This window comes from Amphiura filiformis, chromosome 10, assembly GCF_039555335.1.
Source record: "Amphiura filiformis chromosome 10, Afil_fr2py, whole genome shotgun sequence".
NCBI classification, from domain to species: Eukaryota; Metazoa; Echinodermata; class Ophiuroidea; order Amphilepidida; family Amphiuridae; genus Amphiura; species Amphiura filiformis.
In genome coordinates, this window is record NC_092637.1 from 42,110,766 (window position 1) to 42,117,728 (window position 6,963).

At 40.1% G+C, this 6,963-nt stretch overlaps 1 long non-coding RNA gene across 1 annotated transcript; it reads right to left on the reverse strand.

Moving 5' to 3' along the window:
* Window positions 1-1,228: 1,228 nt before the first annotated feature.
* On the reverse strand, window positions 1,229-6,554 carry LOC140162285 (uncharacterized). The gene is made up of 3 exons (XR_011860222.1): window positions 5,964-6,554; window positions 2,918-3,114; window positions 1,229-1,806 (listed from the first exon to the last, which is right to left on the reverse strand). It is a non-coding gene; the product is annotated as an uncharacterized lncRNA (long non-coding RNA).
* Between the last annotated feature and the right edge of the window lie 409 nt (window positions 6,555-6,963).

The following is a 6,963-nucleotide window of genomic DNA, read 5'->3' on the forward strand; positions in this document are numbered from 1 at the left end:
GAGGTAAAGCGGAAAACGCATCTCTGAGAATTTTTTTTTTTTTTAAATAAGCAAAAATGACCTAGAAAAAGGAAAAAAATACAATTGAAAAGAAATGAATAAAATACTGAATGAAATGGGTCTTCAAAATTCATCAAAATAAGTAAAATCCGTCATAAATTTACCGTACAACGCCTGTCCTACCTCCCATTGCAGCCATGATACCCAATCACCCATCCCAACTTTGCAAATCGCAATGATCGTCACAAGATTCTTGTGAAATTTTATTATGTCCGAAATGTGCTAAAATTACAAAGCGGAGAAAAGCGGAATATAGCATTTGTAAAGCGGAAAATTCTTGGCTTTACATTATGACCTTTGACCCCTATTGGGCAGCATAGGGGGGCATAGCAAAAAATGGAACCAAGTCAAGTTTTATAATTTGAGGTGTAAGGATGTCAAAATTATTGGTTCCACTAATGTAGCAAGACGAAATGCTAACTCAAATATCACCCCATAGCGCCCTATACTAACTATAGGTCATTGGGAAAATTTGCCCCTTTTCTACTGTAACTGAATAGGAAATACTTCGTCATGATGAGAGGAATACATTGGTATTTTTTTAAACTAAGTTTGACCAACATTGAAATTTCACCCTGCTAATTTGTCATTTTAGAATTATGCAAATTAGGCACTGGCTATTCCACTACTACACAAGACTTGAAAAAGCTTTTGTGTGAGCTTTTGTAACATGCATGCATACAGCATGGGAAATAAAGTTATAAAAGGTAAACATATCTAAAAGTTAAATAAAACAATTGTAGTTTATTCCTGACTGTGAGGGGTGGTGCAATAATTATGTGTACCCCGGGTGGTGAATTATAGGGGGGAGATTTTTGGCAGGCCCAAAGGAGGGGGGAGGCAAAGATTTTTGGCAGGTCGAACTTAGGGGTCAAGCAATTTTGGCAGGTCAAAGGGGGGCAAGCAGTTTTTGGCACAGATATTTTGTGCACCGTTTCTATATTAAAAAAAAAAAGGTGTAGGAAAACGTTAGGAACACATTAAAATATGCAAAATTTCCTGCTCGCATTATATGATAAGACAATTTAAGGATTTAAATTAAAGGTCCCAAAGATTTTGCTGTGTAAGGAGGGGTGGGCTAAGATTTTTGGCACATGAAAAGGGGGGCAAAGGTTTTTGGCACGTCAAAGGGGGGCAAAGATTTTTGGCACAGCCAGAGGGGGGGCAAGCAATTTTGGCAGACCATTTTGAGAATTCACCACCCCGGGGGTACACATAATTATTGCACCACCCCTGACAGCAACAGCATTCATAGCAATTCCAAGAACAGTGGAATCTTAAAACCCAAAAGTGCCAGGGCCTAGAATTTTAGTTCACATTTCAGGAATTTGTGTTATCACCTATCAGGAAAATTGATATATAATGTATATACTCTGGAAAAGTTTTGTGTTGTCAGGAATTTTTATGTTGGCAGATTTTATTGTAATGAGTTTCCACTGTTCTTGGTATAACAATGACTCATCAGTTTCTGGGGGCGGGTTAGTGCAATTGGTTATTTTTAGGGAGGGTCCATCACATCAACACTGGGCCAGGTCCCAGGTCTACTTCATGAGCAACAGCAGCTTCCACATGATTGGTGGCCTACATGAATGATCAATCCTGGCTGATGTTGACCAGAATGCTGCAAACCCGTATCACAGGCACACTATCCAGCACCATCAAAGCGGGCATCAAAGCAGGGGAACTTCTTCTTGAGGTGACCATTCAGGTGTTCAATCAGAACTTATATCCTGGTGGATCTGAGCTCTGAAAATCAGTGAGAGAGAGAGAGAGAGAGAATTATTTTTATGTACAGAATGTATTGAACTGTATTCAAAATTTCAGTATAACATTGGCACACACCATGCACAAACAAGTTGGCCAAGTAGTGCATTTTCTGAATCACAACTAGCTCCCCATGCACAAATGGACGATTTATAGGGAACCTCAATTAGGCACCTCCATGAGCTTCCATGATGGGTCATGCAGTCATTGCAGTGCTACAACAAACCGGAGCAGTCCAGATACTGTTATATTAGACAATGAATAAAGAAAACCCTGTTCTACAGGCCTGATGACCGACCTAGATTTTGAACAAATTGGGAAAAAAATATTCCTGTACAACTGAATGCCAACCCAAATTTCGAACATTTCAAGAACAAATTTTTTTTTGTATTTTCCCCAATGGAAAAATATTTACAGATTTTGGTGATTTTTGGGTCATTTCCAAAATTAAAAAAAGCCAGACTGACCGACCGACCATACTTGAACCTGAGGCCCGTCCGATCATAGGACAGGGTTTTTTTTATCGTCTTATGGGCGATTTGGACATGTTATCGGTTAAATCTTCTTAATTCCAAGGGGAGAACCTTAGGCACCCCAGAATGGGTCATACAACACTACATTAAAGCTTTAATTAAAAACCAATCTTCCTGGGAATAGGGGCTCCCCGGTTCTGGCACTCAGTGTATCCATGGGTACTAATGCTCGTTTTAAATTTCACGAAATTTGGGGGTATTTTCAGATAAAGAAAAGAGATTTGTGAAACACAACAAATAGGGGTCATTTTCATACCACTTATTTGCAAAATTAAAAAAAGACCCTCTTCATTAACGAATCACAATCCTATGCACAATCACCTCTGTTTCATTATTCTGTGCGGTGCACATTACATCACATCAATTTATTATAAGTCGCATACAACCGCAGTCCGGTGTCGTGCATTATGTGTCCTACACGTTTCCGGCAAAAAGGGGTTGGCCCTATATTAGAAATATTGTGATGATACAGGGAGACGAAGTGCCGGATTTGGGAGGGGTTCTGGATCTGCCACTGTCATGCCTACTTCCCCCTTTCATAAAAATCATAAATAAATTACCTATTGCATGTCTTCCTCCGCTTCTGTGCTAAGCTCATGTCTCGAACAGAAGTCATCATCCATGTATGGTTTTCAAGTATAGCCAGAATTTCTGAGCTGTCCTTGCAGCTTTACTGTCGTCATGGCCGGTGACCAAGATTGTGCCACTATCATGACTACATTGTGGATTCTTCACCAGGTGTTGATGATACTATTACCTGTATTCATGAAATTAACAGTAGATTGAATAAATACATGATGGAAGTACACTTTGCATTGTTGACATACCGTAACCGGACTAACTGGGGTATAAATGTAAAATGCACGATCTCATGGACCTCGAGTCAGTAAAGTAAATTTTCAGATTTTCTCAAAAAGTCAATTTATAGGAATGTGATTAAATGCTAATTGGATTCCTTCAATCATTTCCTTTTTTATGTATTTTTGTTGTTGTTTTGTATTGTTTGTTTGTTGTTGAAAAAAAGTCTGGGTCAGGCCAAAGTTAGGGTCTTTCAGGTTACCCCAATAGGTGGCGTAACTAGGGTTGGTAGCGCCTTGGACAAGAAACGAAATTGCCCCCCCCCCCGAGAATATCTTGAAACAATTGCGCGTGGAGCGCACAAAATGTTGGACAAATAAGGCCTACCACTTATTAATTTTGGTCACTAGAAGTTGAATATCGGTCTTAAAATGTTCTTTTTAACTGACTTTGTGCTGTAATGTGTGTGAAGCAAACAAAAATTTTGACTTTCATAGTTTCATCGCTTGGAGGGGCACAGAATCGATGCTGAATTGGTCAATTTGGTGGCCCCTAAGGTTAGCGCCCGGGGCACGTTTTCTAAAGGACTGAGTTCGTACATCACTGCTGGTATTATTTTTTCCAGATTTTCTTCAACAAATTAATCGCACTGCCAGCCGTCCAGTGCATATTATTTTCCACAACTTCCACAAGGTCCTTTGCAATCTAGACGTTGCGTGCATAGTACGCGATGGTTAACACATAAACATGATAAAACTAAAAGGAACCCTGATTGAATAATTAGTGTATACATCAGGTAAATTAGCTAATTCTTGGCTAAGGGAACCAAGGAGAACAGTGCCAGTCAGGGTCTTAGGCAGGATTGAAGGTTTGGGTATGTAAATTCAAAAAACTGGATGTGTAAATTCAAGATTTGTGTAACAAAGTATCAGGCAAAAAAAGCAAAAACTGGGTGTGCCATTACAAATTTGGGTGTGTAAAACACTCCCTACATGGCTGGCTGTCTAGCCCTTGGTGCCAGTGCATTGATTGGTCACCCCAGGTTAAATAATAAATAAATAAATAAACTTGAACATTAGGCCCTTCGCACTTGATTATTAGTTTCCTGTTTACCGCCCGCGTCCAAAATTGAAAATCTCAAAATAATTAATTATTTTATTTTAATTTCTAATTTTCTCCTTTAAAATAACTTTCAACTACTTCTACTTGTCATTTTCTGACTTTAATAATATCAACAATAATGATGAATAAATAAAGAGTACAACCCCACCTTCACTTATTTATAAAATCAAATATTGTTGTGAAATAATTAAATGCCCGCTCTAGTCAAAACGAGTCAATAGGTGTTTGTAATAGTTCAAACTAGAAACAAAGAAAATAAAAGATAATTAATAATTAATAATTAAAAGTCACCTCGTCCCTTTTTCAAAATCTTTAACAGGAAACTAATAATCAAGTGCGAAGGGCCTTATGAACGCATGCGCAGATAGCATGCATGGCCAGAAGAAAGCATGCCCGGGCATACACACGCGCCTGCCTTACATAGTCATTACATGCTACATCATACATTTAATGGACGCACACCACGCATGATCGTATATCGCGTATTTCAAACTACAGCGCAAAAAAACAACCTTTGGTACAAACCAATCACACCAAGTGTGTTGCCATGGTTTGATTCACTTCCTCGTTACTAACATCATGACATGACAGCTCATGCTGACGTACATCTCGCAGTGAACGCAAAAAACGTCACGCTATGTCACTGTCAGGCTGCGCATGTGCGACCGCTGCGTTCATTTAATTGGAATTTTACTTACCTGGCTGTATTATTGAAGACCGAATTAAAAAGTCTAGTTTGCGTCTCGGACGTCCTGTTAACCAGACCAAAAATGCCGTACTGCGCAGATCATCAACCAATCACACCGCGCCGCTGCCCTGACGTCAGACGCAAACTAGTCGTTTTAATTCGGTCTTCAAAATAGTTGTAGTCAGCTGGTAGTAGTATCAATTCAATTATAAAAAATAATAAAATTAAGTATTTCTTGGTCAAACTGGAACATGCGCGTTGCGTCCATGTAGTGAAGCGTGTACGCAGTCAGCAGTGTAAAGGTCCGTTCATACTACCACTGCATTTGCGATGCGTTGCTTTGCGATGCGGTGCGTTGCCGCACTGCTGCCATGCCATGGTACTGCAAACTACTAACTATAGTAAGAATTCCAATTGAATGAACGCAGCTTTTAACAGCTGCACTCGATCCAACCGCGATCGTATATTGCGTATTTCAAACTACAACGCGAACGCACGACCTTGGAATGGATACAAAGCTATCCAATCACGAGTGCGTTGGCATGGTTGGATTCACTTCCGCGTTACTCACGCACAGTCGCACACGCTGGCGTACATCGCGCAGTGTACGCAAAATTCGTCACGCTATTGAAAGCTGCGTTCATTCAATTGGAATTCCCACTATAGTACTAGCATGACTAGTACGGTACTGCATTGCGATATCGCAATAAAGTTAAAGTTAAATAGGCCTACATTTTAACTTGGAAATGCGACGAGTTGCGTTGAGTTGCGGCAACAAGTAATCAATATATCGACATCGCAAAGCAACGCATCGCAAATGCGGTGTGATACTTTCTTCTGTACCGTACCGTGCAATATTCGTGTGTGTTTTATCGCGGAGCCACTTGCACTAGCGTTCATCAGAGACTGAGCGTTCCAGTTTGGCCAAGAAATACTTAATTTGATTATATAGTAATTACTATTTAAAATAATAAGCATATGACCCTAAATGAACTTACCACAGTCAGTGCAGTATTTAGGTCTTTTCTTGAAAGCTGGACGTTAGAAGATTCAAATCCATGACATATAAAGGCTAGCACTCAAAGCAGTAAGCAGGGGCATTGCAATGGCATGCCATGGCCCATCACGATGCTGTGCATGCTGTGTGTACTAGCAATGGCAATGCAATGCAATTCACTGAAAGTTGATCTTACTTCAGAATCATATGAGTGCCTTGGTCTCTGGGTTTTATATAATGGATGCCTAGAATGGATAAATATCAACTCCGACTGATGGAACGTTTTAAGCTTAATCAGTGCATGAGTATGAGTGCAAAACGTCGTCTGCTGCAGCTGTCCTCACCGCCGGTCTCGATCTCTCTGCGGCTCCGTTCGTTGCGTATTTTCACAGGATTTTCACCTGAATAATCGAAGTATCGGCAAATTCACAGTCTCAACAGACTCAACCCCGGACTTAACCGATCGCTTACATACCAACATAAACGGACCTGTAACTGAACTTTGACTCTATGAGGTTATTACAAAAGCTAAATTTTCTCGAAAACGGCCCATAGATACTGGAATATATATGGCTAAAATTTAGATTTTATGTTTTTCTTCGTATGGTATTCATTTGGAGTGATTTCAGTCTGTAATAAAATGGCACAGATCAAATGAATGTCTATGTTTCTCTTTGTTTTATATTTCTAACGAAGATGCTCAAAAAATCCCTACACCACGTTAATTTGCGTATTTGAGCAATCCTATTTCCCTGAATCCGCGATAGTAGTATTCAGTTAGTCAACAGGCCATAATCCTCCTTCCCCCCCTGGCTTCTCGGATTGGTGTATACCCGCATGCGAAGCATGGACGGGTATATTGCCATCCTGTGGTTTCTTCTTCTTCTCCTCCTCCTTCTTCTCCTATCAAATACATCATTCTGTCAAGGCTAGCGCTAAAACTACAAGGGCCCCAGGGCCCATATGTGGTACACTTATGGGCCCTACCCCGTAGATGTGAT